Below are 27,156 nucleotides of genomic sequence, written 5' to 3'. Positions count from 1 at the left end.
TGTCTCAAGTAGAGATTTACGCTCCACATAGTTTTTTGCACTATTTCTCTTAAACAACGCCTTGTTTTTAAGATAGTACCGTTTACACTTAAGTTTGTTAGTTTTATCATGTTTCAATGATTTACTCTGAACTTGCGATTTTAACTTGCCTTCCGCTCTTTTTTTTCGCATTACTAAGCGCTTATATATTTTCTTTTGTTCTGCTCGAGAAACCATTTCGAATATTCGTAAAGAAATATAACACAGTTCTGTATTTTTGAAACTGATTTTAATTCCACGCAGCAATTTTCAACTTGTGTTTGCAAAGAACCCGAATTAGCTCTTGCACAAAGAGCACCTTTGATCCGGAAAGAAATACAATAAAGCGTTGCACAAAGAACACTTTGGAACCACAAAGAAGTACAATTATATACACTCTTAAATAAAAAGAACATACAGTGAAATGTAATAAAAAGTATTAGGCTTAACGTGAAGGGAAAAAAGAATAAAAAATAAACAAGAGAAAAAATGTAAATAATTTAATACAGACGTTGTAAAGTTATGGAACTAATAAAAGCAGTTATTAACCCTTAAAAGATTAATTAGAAATGAAATTAATTGTAAGTCTTAGTAGTAGCAGAGGAAAATGTGTTGGAGAATACGTACCAAAAGTCCAAAACACCGAAAGGCACCCGAAAACGTGGCGCACTGGCGCTTAACATAAAAATGGCTTAGTTAAAAAGTCACAGTTGTGTACAGGACCGAAAATAAGCACAAGAACATTTATAGGCTGGGCCGGAAATAAGCACAGGACACTGGACATTGTCCAATAAAATTTTAAAATGTCCCATAATAGTTTTAAAAACACAGGGCGGCTCCTTTATGGAGCTCAGCATTCACACAAATATTTAAATTTTTAATTATTATTATTATTCCTCTCTCTTATTTAACACTATCAGTGCTAGCCCACTCGATCACGCGCTCCACGACGGTGGAGTGCGTGATCGAGTGGGCTATAATCAGTGTCTCAACATTCAAATTTTAAGGAGCGAAAGTGAGTTCTATGCCAAAATTTATTTAAGAATTATTTTGTTTTTAATTTGTTTTTAAGCTAAGTCATATATTTAACAACTTAAAAGTTTATTTATATGATCTAGTTTGAAAATTGATAGGGAGCACATTTTGTTGTTAAATTGTGATTTTTTTAATTCCTTGTTAACCGGCCAAGGCTTAGAAAATGGACAACTGGAAGATAGGCGGTAACGTTTACGTAACAAACAATGGAATTCGAGGTGGTCGCGGCGGTCGAGGTGGTAAAGGCGGTCGCGGCGGTCGTGGTGGTCGAGGAGGTGTTGATAAACGTGGGGGAGGCGTCCGCGAGTGTGTTACTCGTGTAAAAAACAAGGGCATTTTATAAGGGATTGCCCTGCTCTCAAAGGTACGGGATCCTTTTTTTAGAAGCTGTTAGTGTGACCATGGATAAAGAATGCGCGTGAGGAAATTAGTTTTCACGCCATAGGATAGGCAACTCCCTATCTCGAACGACAGCTAATACACCACTTCGACATTCTGTTGTGCGCATGCCCGATGCCCCGCGCTCGAAGCGCCTCAAGGGGAAAGACTGGAAACTGCTCTTTGTTACCCCTACTAGCAAAAGCGCAACCCCACGCGGTTTTTCCCTGCCCATCTTAATAAGTACTAGTTCGCAGTAGCCCGCTGTGGCGCCCTAGGTAATGTCAAAGTGGTGTATTCTGTATATACTCTGTTACAACATCGGTTGTCAGCAACCGCAAAGAGACAAAAAACTTCAGGATCTTCAGAATTTAAAATATCCGCGAGTTTTTGTGCTCGAGTGCACGGCCCTCTAGGCCTTAGCCTCAAATACGTGTAACATAGAGATACATAGAGTCACTGTTGAATTCCCGCAATTGAGGCCGATTGTTGCTGACGTCACAGCATTTATGTATTTTACGTCATATGGGGAAAAAAAGGCCATGCGACACTCTGCGGCGGCGGCGGTAACTAAAATATATTTTTTTAATTTAATTTTGGAATATGATTGGTTAACTTATTTAAGTCATGCGCACCAGCGTCACGAACGAAAAATGCGGAGAGAGGAAACGGATCTTGGAACACGTGGAGTTTAATTATGCTGTTGGCCCGGGTATTATTTATTTTAATTAAATTTTCGAATTAATTTATATATTTATGTTCAAGATAAAAATGAAATCAATGGAAAGTAACTATAATAGTGTTTCTCTGGGGAGAGAGAGGAATATATATTTTATTCTTTAACAAACTGTTAGCCTTTGCAACACTTTACTGCCCTTGAAAAAGGATTAATTTGGTAAGTTTTTTCCTTACAGCTTCTTTTTTAAGTTCATTGTTAATGTCTTTGCTGATTTTATGTAAACGAATTTTTAAGTAAATTTTGACAATTCGTTTTATTAAAGCGTTGACATGATGTTGGGAGCCCAATTCATCGTCAAACATATGTTCGGCTAATGATGAAAATATGTCTGTATTGAGGAGAACCAAGCACTCAATTCTCAAGTCAATGTTTTTTGCCGCAGTTTTAATTGGACCAAAATACCGCAACGCTTTCTCTGTTAAACCACAAATCTTTACTACATCATCTGAGGGATGACGAAGCCCACCGTTGTCTTTCAAATGTAAGAAAAGCTTGTATGGGTTATTTGGTTCAATTTCACTTTCAATTGTGGCGCCTAAGCATATTTTGCATTTTAGTTCTTTTTGCAATTTCTTTACTACGAAACCACTCATATAGTAAACTATATTTTCCCTAAATACGTTTGATGTTGATTTTTCATCATTTAGAAATGCAATAAAGACATCAGGGTCATCTAAATCATTGGCATCATCTGAACCAACATTAGTTTCTCTGTTCGGAGTTAAACTCTCACACAGATTTGGAACGTTGAGTGTTGTCTAAAGCAACAACATTTCCACTTTTTGATGATTCAACTTTAGTCACAAGGGTGTTTTTGTATGCTGCAGTGAATTGACGACAGCTTGTATTATTGTTCCAGCTTCCTCTTTGTCGAATTGTATTGAAATACAATTCAAGATGGTCTTGGGACAGTTTGTAAGTTAAAAGGTACCTTCAAAAGGAATGAGTGGTTTTGATATTGATCAAAAGAGATCTAGTGTTTTTAACAAATACTTTAGTGGTGCATCATTCGGTGTAATATATTTCTCCGCAATTTCTAAGACACTGTGAATTGTAACTGAAAATCCCAAAATGGCGGTTTTCATGGCACTTTCTAGAATTAAGTTGCCTTCGGTGTCAGTCAAATTTAGAAGAAGTTCCTTTGTCTTTAAAAGATCCCTTTTTGTAATTTTGAAATTTGAAGGTCTAATTGCTGCCTTAAAACCTTTACTCATAGGGTTTCTCGAATTTAGAACATCAAACAATCTGTGGAAGTCCAAGAGAGGAAAGATATGTCGAATGTCTCAAGACATAATAAAGGTAAAAAATTCTATCTACCTATCAATACATGATATAAATTTTGATGTTGGGCCACTTTCTTGGAATACTGGACCCCCAGCCTCCTTCAACAACTCTATACTCTTCGATACAGAGCTGCTAATGGTTTGCGCTGCCAAGTTTACTTTCATTTTTTGGCTGTTAAAATTTATGTGAAATTTAGTAAGCTTGTTTGCCAAGGTTAAACCTCGTAATCTTGGTAGCTATGTAAGATGGCTACATATCCCCAGTCAATTCGCTAAATAAATACGCATTGTTAACATTATATAACTTTAGAAAAGAGTTGATTTTTTTGTACTTCGCCAGTGCGTTGGTCAAGCAAAACACCATAGTGCTCCCATAAATTTCTCATAAGTTTCAGCATGTGGCATGCGTCGAGAATAAAATATACCTTCTCACTAGTATCTGCTGAATGGTGTAAAATAACTGAGTCAGAAACAGTGTACACCTCAAGTAAAGTCTAAAGAACAAGGCCAAAAACGATATAGTACCAGGGTTCGGGAAACTGCTCTGTATAAAATCTTTCGAGATTATAACTCCAAGTAATTGAGCCATTGTGAGGTTGCTTTTTAGCCCATCACAGACAAGAGCGACACATTTAGCCCCGGTTTTGTGTATATTGAAAATACACTCTGTTACCAGAGTTTTCAACATGGAGCTGGGGGTTCCATGAACCAGGAAATAGCCTACTGGCAATTTCCAATGTGCATTTATAGCAACGGCCATGAAAACTAGGGCTGATGTTGCAATTTCATCGGAATCTTGAGCGCAATGGCCTAACCCCAAGTTAACATAGCCGGAAAACTCTTTTCCTGTCCATTCCGTATGTTTTTTAATAGACATTTCATCCAAGGAGAGCGCTATTAATATTGGATGTTTTGATTTTTCCACCTCAGATTTGATAAACCCGAAGCTTTCGGCAGTGAACCCGGGTTGGCCATCAATTTTATTTGTCCATTCACGTAAGGTGTTTGGATGGGGCAAACAAAACGTTTTCCTTAAAAATTCATACGCTTTAGGCGAATAGAAGTGGACCGTCATGGCAAAGCTTCGAATTTCTTGAGTATATTTTTGCTTGGTTTTGTTTTTCAATCCTGAATGTCTTAAAATTTTAAACATTTCTTTTGCAGTAGGTCCGAATCGCTCTTGAATGTCCAGTGCATTTTCTTCTAAAAGAAGATTTTGCTTTTTCAATTCTCGGAGCACATCTTTAAGTGAAGAAATCTTCAAATAATTTCGCTGCCTTGTCTGATAAGCCATCTTAAGTTTTTTGCGAAGTGATAGATTCTTTTTTTTCTCTTTTTGTAGTGCATTTTCGAGGGCCATTGAGTGCATGGATGTTTGACTAGATTTCTATTAAGTAATATTTAATTTTAAGTGAATTTAATGTTATTATTTAACCACAAGTTTAATATAATTGAGATTTCTAACATCTACTTTTACTATTTGATGACCCGATGAAGATTGAACACTACTGCGGTTCCTGAAATATGTCTTCAAAAACCCATAAAAGAGACTTACTAAATGAACTAATAGAGTAATTATTCGAAGCTCAGCCACCTACATGATCGTCATTGTCTGTTATTCTTGGCATCTCCTGATTTTCACTATCTTCTTGTGCATACATTGCATCATTGATATTCTCAATTATATCTATGCTTATATGAGAAGCTTCATTTATCGCGACCTCATTTGAAGTGTTCTCCGCAATTCCCGCACGCTTTTCATTTCAAATAACATTAACAAAACTGACATTAAATATTGTGAAAATATTTACTTCTGGGTGATTGTTAGCTTGACTAATGACTACTCCATTGCTATAGAAACAGATATCAGGGATTGATGTATTTGGTGGTGGGAGATGTTGGGTCACGACTGAACTAGGCAATGCATGGCTCTGTGCTAAACCTCTCTTGTCATGTTTGCTATAGGTGCGCTATTAGATCACGTATAATGTATTGGAATTCCGAATTACACTTTATACAATCATTATGTATACTTTTGAACCAGATTCATTAAATCTTAAGTAAAACAATGAAGGTATTGCGTCTTCCTTTAGAAATTTCCGTTTGTTACTGTCTCCACGTACGCGAAAGTCACTTTCCCGAAAGTGATCACCGCAAACGAAATTATTACTACCGGGGGCTAAGTCTGACCGTTTGATGGCAGCAAGCCATTTACGGCATAGCAATTTGTTTGAAAGTGGGAATCTTAATAACAGTAAAACAGCGAGTATTAATTATGAAATAAAACACACAAAAATAAAAAAACATGCCTGTGAAATGATGTTTTATTTGATGTTGAAATGCTTCTACATTCGGGAACCAAGCAAATTTTAAACATTTTTAAATTTATAAACTAACTTTCACATATGTGCCAAAATTCAGGTTTTTATTTAATTGAAATGTACAAAATAAATCATTAATCTTTAAAAAAACAAAAAAATTTCAAAGTAAATCCAGTAAATCATCTATTTTTACGATGCGAAAAGCGTTAAAAGTTTGAAAATGCTGAAAACGCAACTTAAATTTCCCGCCTTTTTGAATTATTTCGATTTTTAGTTTCTCCGTCTGCCGCTAGGTTATTAATAGTATTCTAATGTCTATGATTAAAACTGCCGCAGTCTCTACCTTGTTTGCCTCTTTTATCAATTTATTGGCGCTCTACATATTTCAAAACCTTAAGGAGTTCAACAAATAATTGCCTATGATAATAAAATATTTTTATATAAAAAGGAATTTTTTTTAGCATTAATTGGCAAAAGTAACACTGAAACCGTACGTAAGAAATCCAATAGTCTATCCAAGTGAGGTGTTTCTAGGATAGCGGGAAAATGACCGGGGGATTTTGCCTTGAGAATGGGGGCTTTACTTTCTTCTAGGATGAGGGAAATGACCGGGGGATTTTGCCTTGAGGATGGGGGCTTTACTTTCTTCTTGGATGAGGAAAAATGACCGGGGGATTTTGCCTTGAGAATGGGGGGCTTTACTTTCTTCTAAGATGAGGGAAATGACCGGGGGATTTTGCCTTGAGAATGGGGGCTTTACTTTCTTCTTGGATGAGGAAAAATGACCGGGGGATTTTGCCTTGAGAATGGGGGGCTTTACTTTCTTCTAGAATGAGGGAAATAACCGGGGGATTTTGCCTTGAGAATGGGGGGCTTTACTTTCTTCTAGGATGAGGGAAATGACCGGGGGATTTTGCCTAGAGAATGGGGGTTTACTCTCTTCTAGGATAGGCGAAACGGACCAGAGGATTTTGCAATGAGAATGGGGGCTTTACTTTCTTCTTGGATGAGGAAAAATGACCGGGGGATTTTGCCTTGAGAATGGGGGGCTTGACTTTCTTCTAGGATGAGGGAAATGACCGGGTGACTTTGCCTTGAGAATGGGGGCTTTACTTTCTTCTAGGATGAGGGAAATGACCGGGGATTTTGCCTAGAGAATGGGGATTTTCTCTCTTCTAGGATAGGCGAAACGGACCAGAGGATTTTGCAATGAGAATGGGGGGCGGCTTTACTTTCGTCTAGGATGAGGGAAAATGACCGGGGGATTTTGCCTAGAGAATGGGGGAAAGCGACCGGGGATTTTGTCTAAGGAGGGGTGTTTTATTTTGTTTTCAATAGTGGGGATTATGACCTGGGGTTTCGGTCTTGAGGGTATTTAGTGCGTATACCGTTTCGAAGTAAATTTAAGATTCGGAACAAAAAATCCACTTGTATTTGTGGTAACTGCTGTCGTACTAACAATGTTACGATAGGCCTGGCAATAGAAAAGCCCGAAATTTCATACCAATGATTGTTTACTAAAATGGATATTTGTTTTTGTTTTACGCAAATAGATAGCAAACGTACCAGCTGTAGTCTGTTGGGAAATATTTACGCTAGTGAACGTGGCTTCATTCAAAGTAAAATAAGCCCAACAATTAATCAAAACAAAAATATAAATTCACGCTAAAATGCATTTAACTGTAAATCGAAAATGAATAAATTATCTTTGAAACACGAAACCCAGTGAACGATATGTCTTACCTTTACAATCGAGAAACGCCTTATTTGTTTTAAGCAAAGGCTTAGACTAAATTTTACAAAGTTTGCAAACCAATCCGGTCAAGTATATCAGAACTAATGTAATTTCAATTTGAATAGTTTTAAGAAACACTTCTGAAATGAAACTGTTTTCACTTTAATCACAATTAATCGCGTTCTAAATGTAATTTATTCTTTTAACGGAGAAAGGTTAAACAAGGGGTACTCTCAGCAGCGAGGCTTGAACAAAGAGAGACTCTGAGATCATAGCCCACTCTTTCCACGCTATCGGTCGCGAGCTTCTTTTGCCTAGTGTGGATCGAGTGGGCTATGAAAAGAGATTGAGTGTGCTGAGTCAATTAGTAACGAGGTAAGAAGAAAGAAATGACCTAACTGACCTAAGCAAAATGGTGCATCGTACTAAGAAGGGCCAAACATGTCGTACTCAGAGTTCGGACTCCTCAATTTCGCATCAGTTGCATTATAAGGTTGTCCTAAGCTTTAAGTGTATAGGTTCCCGGTTGAAGGCATGGGATCGTTTCTAAGCATTACTATGCATTAAAACCAGTTTGAAGTCTTATCTAAGGTAGCTCCCTTAAAATAACAAACACATGCGATATCATTTGCATTTACGCTTGCTGTCCATTGTAGTCCTTGATTGAAAAGAAAATATTGCTGATTATGGATATTTAAAGAATAGTAACGTTTAACTCAAATATTATACGCTTTAATAGTGGAGCGTAAGCCCAATTAATATTAAAGAGACACAGCAAACTTGTGGGTGTCCATTTAAGTGTTTCGTAACAGCCGTTTGCTCTACAGTGTGTTCTTTGTAAAGCAGCAAGTAAACGTCACGCCAAAACTACTTCAACTGCAACTTATAAAATAGTTTTCATAACAAGCAATATCATGTAAAAGATTTTTATAGTCCCTTTATCGAAAATAAACTATTGACTTAATAATTATCAATAGTCGACGCAAAAGTGGGAACCAATGGAACCTTGGTTGTATAAGTGCAGACATAGAGCGAAAGCACCCTACAGCGGCATTTAAATGGACAGTCGTGAAGAAAGATGAAGTTTCGTCCTTCGGTTTTATTTAGTTCCGTTGAAACACCCTTTCTTTCATAGTTCGAAAACAGAAACCTTGAAAATAACGCATATCCTCCTTACAAAGCTATCTATTCTAATCCTTTTCATGCTAATATTATTAATACCGAAACGTTATATAAATTGAATAATCTGTCTTCTTCATACGTGATTTTTCGAAAATAATACAGAATGTTTTGATAATATGATTTCGACAAATGAAATTTTGGTGTGTGACATTAAAAGTGAAAAATTTCAGTATATGAACTAAATTTATTTAATCCTATCTTTTACTTTTTCTAGTCTTTGTCCACTAAGACAGATTTTTATTATTATCTATTTAGCCAAGATGCGAAAAATTCTCTTAAATTTGGTAATTGTTATGAGTGTGAGAGCTGAGCCGGTTTTAACCGGCAATGAGGCAAATTTTCTATTGCGTTTAGGTAAAGTGTTTCTTTACACATTTGTTTTTATATTTTAATGGTAATTAAGATAACAGTATTTCTGATTTGTCGAAAAGAATGACAAAATAAATGACTGAAAAACTGATCATAATCAGCGGAAAAACCCAACGGGATATTAAATCCAACTTTTCAGGGTTATTTTTAAAGCTCTGACATGTACTGCTACCATAGTCCTTTTTTCCTTATCAGCATCCGGTTCAACTCTCCAACTTGCTGACTTCTTTGCCAGAACAGTACCACCCTGATGCGGCTATTGATAGGTTCCCAGTTAAAGTAAAATTCAAATCTAGTACCTTGTCAATGGAAGTCTTACTTTTGGTTCATGACGTAAGAGTGTATTTTTCTTCAACCGCATTGTAAAAGAGTAAGCGATACTGAACTCCAGACAGAAAAGCAGCCAAACATCCATGCTGGTTATGTACTGGACTGGTGGCAAACAATCCCTGGAATGTCACATTTGCGTGCTGATGGTTAAAAGAGCAGTAACGCTCAGGGTACTTCGTGCGGGAACAGCTTCCACATCAATGTAAAATGATATCCATGACAGAACTACCACGAACTACTTGGCACGTAAAAGTTGAGGAAACTTCCAGTAAGACTTCTATGAAAAATGACATTTCCACGGAGTTCGGTAAAGTTTCCTGATAAGAAAGTGGCATGGTAATCTCTATTTAAAGGCTTCTATAACTGCGGGCAGATATTGGACAGTTTTCCCACGACAAGCATAACCTTTCTAGTTCATGAGTACGTACCTGTAACCCACTTTTCAGTATTGTAACCCGCTTCTGGTTTTGAGAATCGAAACTGTAATGGTTGCATTTCGTAGAAAAAGCAAATACCTCGGTCTCCAATGCTTTCATCCCAATGCAGAAGAACTTTGCTATCAGGACTTCTCACTGAAGTAGACAAAAGGTAGTACTCGCTAAGAAATTAAACATCAAGAATTATTCCTAAGCCAATCCTTAAGACACAGTGTTGAGAATCGAATGGATATAGGGAAAATTGCATCGGACATGATACTCGAAACATGAATCTACAATGAATAGATGTGGCGCTTTTGCAATATAGTAGCATATTATCTACAGTGAATCATATGCTAGCTCCCTAGGTATTTAATATATGATTCACTCATGATAATTCTAATTACCTTTCATAGCTAAGTATTGCTCTCTCTCCTAACAATTTATGGCATCTATTTGAAACAACCGAGTCGAATGTTTTAACATCTAACGTGTTTGGAAAGTAAACTTCGGGTTTCCACATGCAGTCAGTCAATTTATCCGGAATTTGAACTGGAAATAACTGATTTCCTACGGTGATGTTCATCCGCTGATTAATTCACTTGGTGAACAAATAACAATGCAACCGGAATTCCTGAATGAAAATATTAGTAAAAAGATATTGTACTTATGTTTGGGTTTATTAAACATTACCATAGAATCCTCTCGAATTTGATCAATGTTGACGACCAATAAACCAATATATACATCTTGTACTGATCCTACAATTGTCATCAACATTTTTAATGTTAGTTTATGCCTGGGTATTTGCTTTAAAAACAAACCTGAGGAAGTAGGATTCGATTTTGAATAGCAACTTTTCAAATTTTGCTCATCAATATCATTTTCTCCATCCAATCTAAAGAGTAAAATATATAGTTAAACAAATTAACAATAACAGTTTTACATAATTAATACATAATGTTAAGGGCTGCTGTGTGTGTGTGGAAATATAGATCCAGGATATAGAAATAAACTTAAAGAGTATTAAGTAATGCATTTATTATTTAGAAGAAAAAACACCTCCTCAAGCACTGCTATTTTGTCAACAGTTACAACGGGACTCTTTAAGCAAACCGTGCTTTTAACGCGAAATACACCTAAGTTCTGGATTAAATTTTCTATTGTGCAGATTAAACACCGGCAGGAAAAACTCGATATTATTACGTCTATATCCAGACGTATTTTAATTTAAAGAACAAGAACCCGCAAAACAATAAAAAGACTTTGGTCCTGCATGAGTGTTCTCCTCGCCGTCACGCAAACAGTATTTTCCTTAATGCTGTTGTTTAAAAAGGCCCCAACGTAGTTTGCATAGGTTTTTATCCATTATGGCAAACTTATCCCCAATCATAAAAGAATTTAATTTCGTATGTTACGGGGTAATATGAAGGTTTAATCTTATTACAAATGCAAATGGGAAAAGTATATAGCATGTGACGGTAAAAGCGAGGTAAATGCTTAAAATTCAACGGGATTTTAAAACTTATTGATTTATAGGAGGAACTGCCGGTTTTACAATGGCGCCACTTTAACAATGGCTTATATTCGGTGTTCTAGTAGAGGTAAAACCAATTTGTAATAATGCAAAATATCAACATGCATGGTTAAAGGGAAAAAATCATCGGCTTAGTTAGTGAGTTTTGGGGTCTCGAAGTTGGGGACGAGAGCTAGATGGAGTGTTCTCTCTTTCCCCCCTTGCTTTGGCTTCCCGCTCGCGTTCTTAACTTTACACACGCTAGCTTGGGTCCTCATCAATGCGAAGTATCACACCTCCTCGGTGGTCAGAGGTGGTAATCACTACGTTGTGTGGGCTAAGCGGATACGCGTCCTTCTCAAGCCAAGGTGTTGAGGCATCGTGCCGAGGGCTGCATGGTACTGGGGAAGTAAAACTACGGTATCGCTAACGATCCCCTCGGGGGACCAGGTGACACCCCTTTGTATCTAGCCTTCCACCCGGGTGGGGGACTATCGGGTGGTGACCTTTTACTTACCCCCTTACTCGTGGGATTCTTATGGATTCTATACAAATACCAATTTAAAAACTGCTAAAACTACAGTGCAGGGGTCTGCTCCTGGCAGAACCCTCACTGATACCACAAAGCTAGGGCCTGGATCCAGCGATACTCGCTCCGATTCATCGGTGCGTGTGACTGTCTCCACCCAGCCCCTAAGGCTTCGAAACGTACCAAGCGACGCCGGCTCAAACGGCAGATTGCTCGGGAAAAGGCTAAACCGGGTTCTGAAGCGGTCTCCACCCCCGCTGGGGGTGCGGTGGCACGTGGCACCCAATTGAAGAGGCCTAGAACGGAGGACTCGACTCCCTCTCCCAGCACCTCGCAGGCGGCGGCAAAAAAGGCTAAGTCCTATAGTGACGCCGCCAGCGCAGAAAAGACGGCCATTGTTAAAAAAGGCTATCCGAAGGCGGTCATCCAGAAGGCGATTCTAGGGGCGCTGGATGGGATACCTTCGGGGAGCCGTCTACCGCGCCTTGCGAATTTTAGCCTGACGGCCGGAGCCCTGGTTTAGTCCTGTGAGGATACGTTCACTGGTCAATGGCTGAAGGAGAACTTTGCCTACTCGGTGGTGGGGGATGCGGTGCTCTCAGTAATGAGAGCTAGCGAACTCCCTAAGCCGTTTAAGGTAATGTTCCGCACCAGGGACCAGATCACCAAAGAACCGGCGGTGCTGTTCCGGCGCCTAAAGGCCCTTAACGAAGGCTTTGCAACCGAATATTGGAAATGTATCCGGACATACGTGGACAGGGCCGTACGGTACTGGGTACTGTCCATTGATGGATCGTCGTTGGACGCCATTAAGAATGCTGGCTTCGTGGGCTTCACTGGAGTGGACAAGGGTTCCTTCAAACTCCTTCAGAACACGGAAACCACCAAAACCACTGCGGCCGAGTCTACGGCAGGGGGTGAGACTAGCGAGATGGGGAATCACGCTGTGGAGCTCGCTGGTGTCGCTCTAGGCACAGAGGGAGAGGGGAGGCTCATTCGGATGTCAGTTCTTCCATGGATGAGTCCACCCTACTGGAAGAATCGTATGGGACCCTTCGGGATCCAGCCGATGTGCGTTCTAGTGGTCCTGATGAGGGGGAGGATCTTGGGACTGGGAGCTTGCCTGTCGGGGGGAGGTCCCACTAGCCCTCTCGAGACTGATGAGGTGTAGCTAGGTCCCTTCTGAACCCCTCTCTTAGGGACCATGGGCACGCCACGTGCGATTCAAATCAATCTGCACCATAATAAGGCGGCCTCTGGGTACTCTGCTGGAGGTTTGCTATAGAGGGTCTTGATCTGGCCCTCATTCAAGAACCGTAGATTTGCCATGGCAAAATCCTCGGTCCTGACGCGACTAAACTGCTGCTAGACCTGGGGCGTGTATTCTGGTTCTGAATGATCTTTGCTGTATCTCTCTACCGCTGTACACGTCCCTGGATACGCCGACCCATTCGGAGGCTTCTTCAGGTCTGAGACTGACGGTTAGCAGTACATTCTACGAAATCTTGTATTTTTTAAATTACACTAATATTTTAAGCTAATGTTTTAAAGGTACACGTGATTTTTAATATTTTAGATTTAAGTGGTTCTAATTTTTTATGTTATTTTTTTATTTAGATTATTGGTTAATTACTCAGAATATCGGGCTGTGAGGCCATATTTGTGCTATAATGCTACCTGGGCCGTCGTCTCTCTTAAGTATACAGTTTGGGTTTAGTGTTGTACTTTTTAATATTTCAATGGATTCCCTTATGTTTAATTTTAGGTAATTGTCTGTTTTGCTGATAATTTTTGTAGTTTCAAAACCGGGTTTATGGTTGGTGTCGGCAATGTGTTCAGCTAAGGCAGATGTGGCTGTTCTGTTTCGGACATCGGCCTTATGTTCGTTGAGTCTATATTTTAAGTTACGTTTTGTCTGGCCAATGTAAAATCTATCGCAGCTACAATTAATTTTATAAACACCGTAATTGTCTAAAGGGTTGACTTTTTCTTTAAGTGGTATGAGATTGTTATTTAATTTATTAATGGGTTTATAAATGGGTTTTTACTTCATTTTACTGAACTCATTGCCTATTTTGTTTGAGATGTTGTCCAAGTAAAGGAGTATAATGTATTCAGCGGATTTAAATTCGTTTTTGAAAGTGGTGTTTTTTCTATGAAGTTTCTGTGGGTTATTCGGTCGATGCCTCTATTTAATATAGAATTGTCAAAATTTCTTGGTTAAAATATGCTTGGTTGGAGCAAATTTTTGTTGCCTGGTCAATAAAAAATAGGAGGTTAGTTTTTGGCTTAGGGGGTGCTGAGAGTTTGCATGTGGTGGCATGGCTACTGAATAAGGTTTTCTGTATACTTGGGTGCTCAACTTGTTATTCAGTTCTTTTTTGATTAGAATGTCTAAAAATGGCATTGATCTATTTTTTTCTATTTCTAATGTGAATTGTATGGCTTGGTCTATTGAAATGATAAATTCTAAAAATGTTTGTAAGTTATTCTGGCCATGCCGCCACAGTGCTAGTACATCATCTACATATCTCCACCAAAAATCAACTTTAAATGGGGAATTTAACAGAGCAATTCTTTCTAATTGGTCCATATATATATATCACACAGTAATGGGCTCAAGGATGATCCCATAGCTGAGCCCTCTATTTGAATGTATACCTTGCCATTTGCTTTAAAAAATGAGGTTTTAACTCATAGTTCTACTAATGTGATAATTTCAGTTATTTCTAAAAGGTTTAGCTTTATGTTAACCAGCCGCTGTCGTAATGTTTCTATGGCATTTTAACCGGGACGCTTGTTAAGAGCGAAACTACGTCGAAGGACACGAGTAAATCGTTTTTATTTATTTCTAGTTTTTTTAAGTTCTTGAATTAACTCTCTAGAATTGTTGAGCGAATGTTCGTGCTTATTTGCTAGGAAACCGAGTTTTTTAACAATTAATTTTGCGATGGGTTGGGCTGAAGAGTTAATATTTTCGACAATCGGTATAAACTTTAATGTTGGTTTGTGGATTTTTGGCAAAATGTACATTCTAGGGACGGCATAATGGGTGGCGATAAGTTGTTTATTTTCTATCGGTGTTAATGTAATGCAATCTTTTATCGTATTTTTTACTTTAGTGTGGAACGAATTGGTCGGGTCCCTTTTTATTTCTTTATATGTTTTGGTGTCACTGAGTAGTTCGTTTAAGTCTGGTGTGTATTCTTCTTTGTCTAATAAACCAATGCATCCGCCTTTATCTGCGCGCGTTAGAATTAGGTCACGGTTGTTCTTCAGTTCTTTAAGGGCTGAGAATTGTTCTCTTGGAAGGTTGAGTTTAGGTTTGTTATTAGTTTTTATTATTTTAATGCACTTTGTGCTAAGCAGGGTTTATCTGTAGTATTAAGTTTATTAAGTCCGTTTTCAATTTCCGTAATGAAGTCTTCTTTATTTAATATTTTAGGGGCAATAGCGAAATTTAACTAAAGCTCTAAGATTGCATTTTGGTTTTTTGTTAACACATGGGACGATTTGTTAATTATTTTTGTGTGTAAATACGAACACATAATAACTCCGATGTTGAAGTTGAAAATTGAACGCATCACCAAGCCTTGTCATACACACGGCTCGGGGTTTTAATCGACATGTTGACTTTTGGCAACTAGGTCGGTGAGGAAATAGACAACGCGGTAGATTATCTTATCAGTTCGAATCCTTGCAGAGTCCCTTAATAATTTGATAAGTGTAGAGTGTAACGGAGTGAAATTTGAAAATGTCAATCGCGAACAATGGATGAAACGATTTTTCTTAGTTGAGAAATACAATTTGACTTTCAAATGATGGTGTATTTAAAAATATTGGAACACAGGCGGGTCAAATTTGCTTATGTTACATACTTTGGTTTAGTATGCAAATACGAGCCTATAATTCAACCAATACTGAAACTTAAACAAGAATTGATACACCACTATCGTCGGGTCACATGAACTCAAAACAATATGGAAAATTTTAAAATGCGTGTTACAAATGAATAAGTTTCAATAAAAAGTGACGTGAAATGATTAACAATGCAAATACAAGTTACGCATTTCGCATAAAATACACTTGAATGAGAAAAATTAGAATGAAAGTCGTGCTATTCTACTTAAATGCAGTTGAAAACGATGTAAAATGAATAAAAATGTGAGACATATTGATGTTAAGCAGCTAAATGTAGCTTAAAGTTTAATTAATTAACTAAACCCCAATCAAACGTTCCGTCAAAAGACTAAAAAGTCGTTTAAAGTGCTGTTAAAAGACTAATTTTCAATTTAAAGTGATGTGAAAGGGCAAAACATGTAATTAAAATTTAGGTTTCTTATAGGCCGTTTATTTACCATCCGAGTTTCTCTATTCCCGTTCACCGACCTCGTTATTTACATTACCTATCCTTGGAAATGCGAAATAGGCCTATCAATAAAGAGAAATTGGTTTAAGTTGAAATAATTTCTAAAGTTTATATTTAGGAGTATTTAATTCGGATATTAAGTTGAAATAACTCCAAAAAATTGGAATATGCCTATATATTCAGTTAAATAGTATTAAATTTGAATATAAATAACTCCTAAAATTGGAAATATTTTGAAATTGGCATAGGCCGTTTATTAACCATGAGAGTGTTTCTATCCCCCTTCACCGGACACGTCATTTACATTTCACTATCCTTGAAATTACGAAATATGTCTATATTTTCAATAAAGAGAAATTGGTGAATATTTAGTTGAAATAATTTCTAAAGTTTAAAATATAATTAGAAGCATTAAGTTGAAGTATATTGGCTTGAATTTCTTGAATATGACGGCGGCACCGTTATCTTAAATAGTTCCGCAACACCTGCTTCAAATTCCGTATCATTAACGTAAGTCGAAACTGAGGTGTTGGAATACACTGTTAGGCTTAAAATATATTATTGGAATATACTATGTTAAGCTTAACATTATTACTTACGTTATTCAAGTGTTGTTAAATTACTAAAATGTGTATTAAATCGCATTCAAAGGAACTAAAAGCAGTACGTTCATGAAATGACTAAAGTACAATTGTAAGTATTGGCAAAACACCAAAATAGGATTAAGTTCTGTTTAAAGCCCCGCTATTCGACTTAAATGTGTTTGAAATTGTTATTATATTACTGAAATAAAACTGATAATGAAGTTGAATGTTCAAAAAGTGGCCGAAAGTGTCTTTAATTTACTAAAATGCGTTTGAAAACGCAGTGAAACGAAAACATTCAATTGAAAGCAAACTAATATGACTAAGAAAGCGGATAAAAGTGTCGTTAGTCTAATCAAAGCTTTTTGAAAACGTTGTCAAATGAATAAATATCAATAAAAATTACTATGAAATGACTAACATAACGAATAACAGTTACATCATATCTCTAAAATGTACTTGAAAGCCATGGTAAATAACTTAAATGTGATTGAAATGGTTCTTAAGTGACTGAAGCTGAAAATCCTTTCACGATGCTGTTAAGTGGATCCCTAGTTTTAGGAAATGTGACCAGACTGGTTTATATTCCCCGGTGGGATGTTTGAAACATGTACCTCGCGGAATAGGGACAGAGCACCTCAATTTACATAGAATTTAACAAAGTTTCGCATATTCTCCCAACCCAAATGGAATATCAAACCATCCGCAAGATTGATGACAAACAATCCATGCAGAGAACGGTGAAAATCCCAGAGTTCTTAGACCTGAGGGGGCGCTTTTTTAAATAGTCGGGTGGTGACCCCAGTAAACTCACGACACTTGGATAAATTGTCCTGGGCAGATCAAATGTTTTTACAACTCCAAGTGACGATATCGTGACGGAGAGGTATTACACTGGACGTGTCAAGGTGTGTGTGTCTGTCACCGCTTTCGCAGTTCCCAAATCGGAGTTCACAGGAAGCAATGTTTCGCTTCCCATTACCATCGTTAGGATTAAGAAATACGGGGCGATCGGCTAGGGTTACAAGAAACGCCTAGCCTCCCAATGGCAGTGCTTCCACTGCAAACAAAACCTAGGGATTTTTTTCTTTAAAGCATTCCAAAGTAACTAAATTGAATTCGAATTTATATACTTTCCCTTCATATTCAAAGGGATATGATAGAAGTATTTCCCCCATCGCTAAATATAATGATGGCAATATAAAGCTTCATGTAATTGCGGGTTTCCTACTAATTTATTGAGAATCAATCGCCTTATATACTCTAAATGTTTAAAAATTGTAATAGAGGGATACGCTTGAATTCAAACGTCAACATTAGCTATGTTTAAAATGATTTAGAGAATGAAATTTGTCAAAACGATTTAACTAGATATAAAATAACGTATATCAATTATATTCATTTAATTATTTAAGAAAAACCCATTAATTGCGTCTCGACTTGCAGAGGTTTATTTTTTTTTCCCAACTTGTTCTAGTCGCGTCGATCGAATATGTATCAACGCTAATTGTCTTGTATTTTGTTGAACTATGCGTGTCATTCGACGGGAAATGGAGTCAGATAGCGTGCCAGTATACTTTTACTTAGATTGCTAAATCAGAGCCTTTATAGCGCATAGAGGGTATAAAGAAGAGGAGTAGTCACTTTAACGTTTACCAATATAAAAGGGAATATCTCGCCAAATATTTACTATTCAATACCGATTTTTCTATTTGGGTACAATACCTTCTCTGTACAATACATATCATTAGTGGTTGAAAATGTCACCTACTTAACTGTATATGTGTGGAGGCGGAGAGTGATATTTAGACAAAAACTTTTACGATAACTGAATACAAAAACTGTCCATTCCTCTTCTTTATATCCTCTAAGATAGCAATCTACATTCTCACGTATTCGTGCGCGCTTGATAATGGTGATTATAATTCTAACGCATTTTGACATTGTGCCTCAATACGCTACAGCATACTGTAGAGTATACACTTGGCCAAAAGTTGGCAAATGTAGACACACCTTAAAATCAAGTAACGATCGACATCGTCATTTCGCGAAACAAACAGACTCCCATGACATCAAATATTCAGATCTCGTCTCCGTGGAAAATGACAACTCGCACATTTTCGCCAAATTTCGAAGCTAAATAACAAATTGTCTGGGAACATCAAATAACGTAATATAATATATCAATATTACTCAAATAATTTGGCGTTATCGGGTAACGTAATCAACTATATTCAATATGTTATTTTCCAATGTAACCTTGAGAATGGCCCTGGATAAGGTAAGGTTTCAAAATTATCATTTGCAAAAATTGATCGCTTCCAAGACACTAGAGAAAGTGATTTATATAACGACATTTATATTCCAAGGATAAAATTTCTGTTTTCAGGCATACGTCATGCAAAATACGGGCGAATTCAATTTCAAAGCTGTTTCTAAATATTATTATGTTGTAGCGGAATTTTTAACCAATTTCAAAACGTAAATGCATGCAGTAATTAAATAAGCTTCCTGACTTTAATTTCGATTAATTACAGTAATAAGCTTCAATTAATTCCTGACGCTGGAAATCTCGTAAGTAAAATTCGAATTTTAATTTCATTTCTTTGTAAGAAGAGAAATTAAAGAGTTTACGAGTTTTTAACGAAGTATGGACAAAAAAATATTATTTTTGAATATTGAATAATCTTCGGCACATTTCCGACCGATTAAACTCTAGGCGTTTACTTTTTTTCAGAATACCGACTTGAGATATGATTTAACTAACTATTGGTGGGATATCCATAATAATAAAGCATACACTACTGGTTATCAACTGGGACCACCCATCCAATTCACATATTACACGTTTTTGGTCAAATACTTTCGACCGGAAGATGTTAAAGTCACCAGAATGTTTAACAGTACCGCTTATGGGGTATAACATTTTGATAATGAACCTGACCCTTAAAATTAAACCCGAAAATAATTATCAGGCTTTGCTCATTTTACTCTTGTGGGCTCTACTTGTCAAAATTTTGTATTGGAAACTAGCACAATTGGGAACAACCCTTGGAAAAAAGCAAATAGGCAAGAGTTTGCATTTTACCTAAACGTTTTTGAATAATGTTAGGCTTGAATATATTCTTATTAATACGAAAGACATTTCACATTGAAACACGTAGGTTCTCTGGGGATCGCAATCGTGTTATTTGTGTCAATAACAAAAGCCAATGTGTATTCGTACCACGTTTACCAATCATCCCCAAAAATCTATACTCTCGACGACTTAATGAAGGAGCCCAACATGAAGGTCTTCGTCCAAGATGATTTTCACATTAAACGCTACATGAAAGTATGTCACTACGTCTTTGAAGAAATATTAATTCCGCTGTTAAATCACAATATTATAGGATCTCTCTACTATTATGTTTTCCCTTTCTACATGATCTCTTCTTTTCAGACGTTTTAATCCCACTAAAAATTCTTAAGACAGGCAAATAATAATAATAATTACGATGCAGATCACCGATCACTTTTGACACTTTCCTTTAGAAAAGGTCGAATCATAAATATTATGCATTTCCAGAAATATTTCCATGATTTTTACGACGATTATCTGGAAAGGGTTATGAAACTGAAAGAGTCTGGGTTTAATGAAAAGGAAGTATTCAAAGCGAACGAAAATATAGCGTGTATAGCCTATTCTACGGTAATGCGACGTCACTGTTTCTGGTATAAACACCTAGAGGGAGTCAACTACGGGGAGATTTTCATGGAACAACCCTTCTCCTATCTATTTTCGCAAAACGCATCCTTGGAAGGCAGAGAAATATTCGTTCAAAGGTACCAAAACCAGACCCTTATGGTTACATAAAATATAATTAAGACATACCCTAATTGATGAAAATCTAATTAACTCATTAGCTCTTAAAATAGTTAATTAATTACTGACAGATTACAATCTTTTCTGGAATCTGGTCATGATATTCGTATGGTTGACCAATTTTTGCCTTGAGAATGAAAGCAACAAAGATCAAATCATCAAGAATTCGACCTCTAACCTGAAAACTTTGGCTCCGGCTTTCGCAAGTCTAATTGTTCTGTACATGTTGAGTGTGATTGCTCTCTTGGTCGAACGTGACGTAAAGAAGATGAATCCAACTACAGGCCCGGATGATTCATACAAACAGAAATACAAACTCAGACCTAGGGATTTTTTTCGTTTAAAGCATTCCAAAGTAACTCCTGATGCGTGAGCTGAACTAAATTGAATTCGAATTATATCCCTTCATATCCAAAGGGATATAATAGAAGTATTTACTCCATCGCTAAATATAATGATGGCAATATAAAGCTTTAAACAGTTGCTAAAATATCTACGAGTTTGCGTTGACATGACTTAAAATTAATTAATCGCGGAAGTCCATTAAATTATCGTAGGAAATAACAATTACAATAGCTGGTAAAGCGTACGTGTCTGCTGGGGTAAGAACTTCTTTAAACTCCATGGATGGGGGGTTAGTTTTTCCCCCTTTTCCCAGCCCTGTTAGAAATCTCGAGCTCCTCTCTTGGAAGTCTGTCTTCACGAGAGCGGGGCGCGACTTCTTCAGCTTCAACGCTGGATCTCTAAATGGACCGGAAAACGGGGAAGACCCCTCAATATAGCACGTTTGCTTTTTAAAAAATAAAAAAGGAACGGCCACTGTCGTTAAATGATTTTTAACAGGTTTATGAAGAATCATAAAAAACCGAATTGTTTTGACTTCTCAAATTCACAGCCACCATCCCTTCCCCTGATGCTATGCTAGAGAGCGTTCGGTTTTGGTTTTGCACTAGAATAGGGCGTTTTCCGGTCCCTTTAGAGATGCAGCGTTCATTTTCAGCCAGGGTTGTTGATTTTTTTGATTTAAATCGGATTTTTTGATTTTAATTGATTTACTTGATTTTTTATTTTAATTGATTTACTTGATTTTTTTGATTTTTATTGAACTACTAGATAGTAAATTACCAACATGAAAACCTTTGAGTCAAAATTAACCAAAAGCAAAATAGTCATGACACTTGGGATATTGTTACTATTCAAATGCTTATATAGAAAGAATAGCTTGACCGCTATTTCATTTCCTAGCCTTTCCAGTAAGACAAACTGGAGTTCTGGGAAAACCTTAAACTGAAATATACCAAAAAAAATATTATTTTTAATTTTAGGTCTTTCCTAGTTAAGTTTCTTCTCGAGTTTCTTAAACTACTACTTGGAATCTCAGAAAACATTTTTTAAAAATATAAATAAAAATAAATACTTGATTTTAATCAAATGATTTTTTTAAAAAAATCGCTTGATTTAAGTCATGATTTAAATCAAACAACCCTGTTATCAGCCAATACCTATTCTTCTACCAATAGGGCAAATTTTGGGGTACGAGTCGCACCTAAACCGGAGAACTAAGAACAGTTTTCGCGAGGTGGCGAATGTGTCGCCCTCCTTCAGCAGGCCCGTAGCCAGAAAGGTTACGCAGAGGGGGCAGTATCTTTCTGTGAGGGGGCATGGCAAATACAATTTTTTTATAGAATAATATAAATATCAAAGTTGTCAAACAATAAATATTTACGAAGGTATTTTATTATTGACACATTTAACATTTGAAATTAAAACTTTTTCGAAAAAGTTTAAAAAAAATAGATTATTAATAAACAATTCTAAATATAAATTTCTGGTCAAATCTTTTTCGTAGGCTAGCGAAGTTAAGTTTCACTTTTTTTCATGTGACATAGCTCGTCGTTAAAGTGAAAATACGCGAGTAAGGCAGGAAAAGCTTGCCTCGCAACTTCATAAGTCGCTGTTGAGGCTCAAAATGTTAGTCTGTACCCCGACATTACAATATTTTGGTCCTGGATGTCAAAACCATCGATATATCAAGGACAACGTCATAAAGCTAAAAATTCCAGTGTGTCAGGGATACATATCAAAAAGTGAAGTTAAAACATACAAGTGAATCAGGGACATATCAAGTTAAAAAATCAAAGTGTATCAGGTAAAGACAATAAAGTCTAAAATATGTTAATATACATTCTAAATAATTTTAATATTTGTGTACCAAAATGAAAATATTCTTTAGAGGGGAAAGTTAATTTGATAAGGGGGCATTTAGGGGCAAACCGAAATCTTATTTGAGGGGGCAGGATATATTTTTTGGCGGGGCATTGCCCCCTGGTGCCCCCCGTGGCTACGGGCCTGTCCTTCAGTATTGCTGCACAATTGAGGTTAGTCCCAAACCCCGCTTTTGGTTACTCCCTAGGCTAATTTAATGCACTTCTGCTATCGCTAAATTACAATTTTGAACCTATTAAAGTTTTTGTCCGTTGATTTTTTGGGGGAAGGGGCGAATTTACAGTAGATTAGAAATGGTTGACCAAATAGAATAAATAATTAACCGAAAGATACAGATTATAGTTGTCCATCAAATGGGACTCAATTGGAAGGCGTCGGTCCAAGCACGCCTGTGGTCAACGATGTTTGATTTACTGAACATTTCACAAAAAAATCACCGCAAAAGAGTGAAAAAATGCCAAATGCCTTCAATAAAAGTATGTACTATATTAAATTCCCTTCAATAGGAAATTTGCGACAAGCTTTTAAACATGAAACGTCTTGGTTTCGCCATAGAGTTTGGGCACTTTGACACAGTTTATTTACACTAAGAAATAAGCCCCAGTGAAATCATACTTGTGTGTACTTCCCAAAATTTATTTTCTTTCGTTTGCTCATGTATATATAGCGAATTAGTAGTTTGATAAAGAATGGTTCTGACTTGGCGTAAATCACGACTTTTCGCCCGACGTCAAGCGACAACCGAAAAATAAAAACATAGTTAAGCTGGACCGAAATTACGTTGAGTATGACGATATTCGCTTTCAATTTTTTTCGGCCGCGTTCAACGTTAACGCTTTGCGCGAGCGAATCAGCAATAAGCTAGAGTCGTGACGTCTTTTTCGACCACGCATATTCGGAAGAGGCCGTCCGCGGTCCGACATGTTTTTATTTGTTTCGTTCCTAATCGAGTCAGTAACTAATACAAATCCTTGAGAATACCGAAGTTCAATGCTGGATAGTGTAGAATTATATAGCGTAAAAAATCAAAGTGTGTAATTATTTATTAAAACTGTAAAAATAAACTAGAATAAAATGTAAAATCTTAACACCATTTAAATATAACACATAATTGCTAACTATTCAAAATGTAATCATATTAAAAGCATTCAATTCGATTGTACTAAACTATAAAATACATGTAAACCATGAAGGGCTTTGACCTATTTTGTAATCGGTAGCGACAAGGAAAAGTTACCCAAAAGCCCCTCGAAAGCCTTTCAATGCTCAAAAGAAATCGATGCGGTCACGGAGGAGTTCTGGGAAGGATGAAAGGACAAGAGCACCAAAAACCCAAAAAACCAGCGGCGCCATTGACACAAACTGTAGGGTCTTGTTCCTCCATCCCAGTCTCCTAATTGGCTCAAAATAAATCCGATTTCTAGTCGATAAATTTGTATAAATAGAGAAAACCTTTCTTTATATCACTATACTTGTAAAAAACCTGTATCGAGTAGCCCACTAAGAAGGGACCCATTTAGAAGGGACAACAAAAAATAAAAAAGAACTTTTTCACAGCAAAAACTTAGTCGGTATTAAAATTTAAAACTTAGAAGAAATATATAACTTCTTGTCGACGCAAACTTCGTCCGAAAACTTAGAAATAAAATCAACAGTGCGGGATTAACATTTTTTCAGTCAGTGTTATCAGGGCCGGCGGATGCTGTGGGTATGGTGGATAGGCCTACCCACCCGGGATCTCACGGGAGTTATGGCAGAGAAAAAGCCGAGACTCCGAGTATGCGTTTAATATTAAAAATGCACATTTCATGAAATTTTTCATTTTATGTTTTTTACAGATGGGTAGTTAGAATAAAATCTCTTAAATCAGAAAGAGCAAATTATCAGCAGCTTATGGCATTTTTATACGATTGTTCTCTAGACTAAACCGACTAAATGTATTTTCTGCATGGTATTTATGGGGCGCGTCACTACACCGACTTGAAACCTTTTCGATGTAGACAACCCTCTGTATTGGGAAATATTAGGAGTTGATACACTGCTGTCTCTGAGCATTCCCATGATTCATAACGGTTCTAGCGCCGGCGTCAAAAAGTGATACGGAAGGCAAAATTTTAGCGCCTTGCATTTCCCTCTTAATTATATCGAAAGGGTCTATTACTCTTTCTCTATTAACATAGAGACGAAAATCAAGATTATATTAAATACTAAGTTAATATTATACATTTTCTTCGTTATTTATTCACATCATTGTGCGTTACATCGTTTTAAAGAAAAACAATTAAAACATTTTGAGACACTTCTCTAAAAATGAGGTTTGAAGCGCAGCGTACGCCACTTGTTTCGCCTCACAGAAATCGGTAGTATAAACGGGTTTCGAATCACAGAAATCGGTAGTATAAACGGGTTTCGAATCACAGAAATCGGTAGTATAAACGGGTTTCGAATCACAGCTTAGAGTATGGAAGGTAGCTATGGAGGAAACCCGCCATATGGAGACTCGATGTTTCTTTTAACCATACCCAGCAGCAGAAATCAATCGAGTCGGGCTGACAACAAATCTGATAAAAGGGCCCAGTGGAGTTATCTGACTGTCGGTCCACAGTACTTCAAGTCCAAGCCATTGAGTAGTCAATGTGCTCTCTTAGAAGAAACCAGCGACCTTCAAGCCAACCAAAACCTCACTTGTCAAATTACAGTCGGAATATTGTATAGCATCACTCAACGAACTCAAAACTGACTAATCGAGCAGAAGTTAGAAAAGAAGATGAGCGTCACTAAACGGACTAAATATTATAAGTCGGTTTAGTGACGGCTTCTCCTTTTATAACTGCTACTCGACTAGTTAGTTTTGAGGTGGTTTAGTGACGCGAATACAATATTCCGGATGTTGGCGATCCGGTGGCAGGCAAAATGGGTGCTGGCTATCCGGTGGCAGGCAAAATGGGTGCTGGCTATCCGTTGGCAGGCAAAATGGGTGTTGGCGATGCGATGGCAGGCGAAATGGGTGCTGGCGGTCCGTTGGCAGTCGAAGTGGGTGCTGGCTATCCGGTGGCAGGCGAAGTGGGTGCTGGCTATCCGGTGGCAGGCAAAGTGGGTGCTGGCTGTCCGGTGGCAGGCGAAGTGGGTGCTGGTGATGCGGTGGCGGACGAAGAAGATGTTGGCGATGCGGTGGCAGGCAAAATGGGTGTTGGCGATGCGGTGGCAGTCGAAATGAGTGGTGGCTATGCGGTGGCGGGCGGGGAAGATGTTGGCGATCCGGTGGCAGGTGAAATCGGTGTTGGCGATCCGGTGGCAGGTGAAATGGGTGTTGGCGATCCGGTGGCAGGTGAAATGGGTGTTGGCGATCCGTTGGCAGGCGAAATGAGTGGCGGCCGGAGAAGATGTTGGCGATGCGGTGGGAGGCGAAATGGGTGTTGTCGATGCGGCGGCAGGCAAAGATGCTGGCGATGCGATGGCGGGCGAAATGGATGCTGGCGATGCGGTGGCAGGTGAAATGGGTTCTACGTTACCATAGAAACCAAACCTCTTGCCAGTACCCTGTAGCTTGCGCCATCTAGTGCCGCGGTTTGGAAATATAATGATAAAATAGAAAAAAAGGCTTAGTTTTGGGTTTGGAGAGGTCGTCATCTGTCTTTGATTGAAAGTTTTTCCAACACATTTTTAAAGTGAAAATGGGAAAATATTGTGTGTACAAAAGTTTTAAAAACTACAACACGTCAGATGAGTCCCGTAGTCAAGGCCTAAAATATTATCCAGTTCCAAAACCAAGGAAAAACTATTTCAAATGTATGCGGTTATGGGGCGCCATGTCGGACATAATTCAGAATATGCAATCTGATATATATACGTCAACATTGATATATATACGTCAGCTTTGATATATATACGTCAGCTTTGATATATATATACGTCAGCTTTGATATATATATACGTCAGCTTTGATATATATACGTCAGCTTTCATTTATATATACGTCAACTTTGATATATATACGTCAACTTTGATATATATACGACAGCTTTGATATATATACGTCAGCTTTGATATAGATACGTCAGCTTTGATATATATACGTCTGCTTTGATATATGTACGTCAACTTTGATATATATACGTCAGCTTTGATATACGTCAGCTTTGATATATATGCGTCAAGATTGATATATATACGTCAAGATTGATATATATACGTCAAGATTGATACATATACGTCAAGATTTATATATATACGTCAAGGTTGATATATATACGTCAAGGTT

General features: G+C 37.5%; 2 long non-coding RNA genes across 2 annotated transcripts; both read left to right on the top strand.

The window, feature by feature from the left end:
• The first annotated feature begins 2,191 nt into the window (after positions 1-2,191).
• On the top strand, positions 2,192-2,650 carry LOC149649005 (uncharacterized). The gene is made up of 3 exons (XR_016371645.1): positions 2,192-2,326; positions 2,433-2,496; positions 2,553-2,650. It is a non-coding gene; the product is annotated as an uncharacterized LOC149649005 (long non-coding RNA).
• A 1,035-nt stretch (positions 2,651-3,685) lies between these two features.
• On the top strand, positions 3,686-5,526 carry LOC149649004 (uncharacterized). Its single transcript, XR_016371644.1, has 3 exons — positions 3,686-4,310; positions 4,384-4,550; positions 4,618-5,526. It is a non-coding gene; the product is annotated as an uncharacterized LOC149649004 (long non-coding RNA).
• Positions 5,527-27,156: the final 21,630 nt, after the last annotated feature.

This window comes from Phalangium opilio, unplaced genomic scaffold (genome assembly GCF_054372755.1).
Source record: "Phalangium opilio isolate 3A_F unplaced genomic scaffold, DU_Popi_V2 ptg000088l_1, whole genome shotgun sequence".
In the NCBI taxonomy this organism is placed as follows: Eukaryota; Metazoa; Arthropoda; class Arachnida; order Opiliones; family Phalangiidae; genus Phalangium; species Phalangium opilio.
The sequence above is the reverse complement of the archived record's forward strand: the minus strand, read 5'-3'. Positions and strand labels throughout refer to the sequence as shown.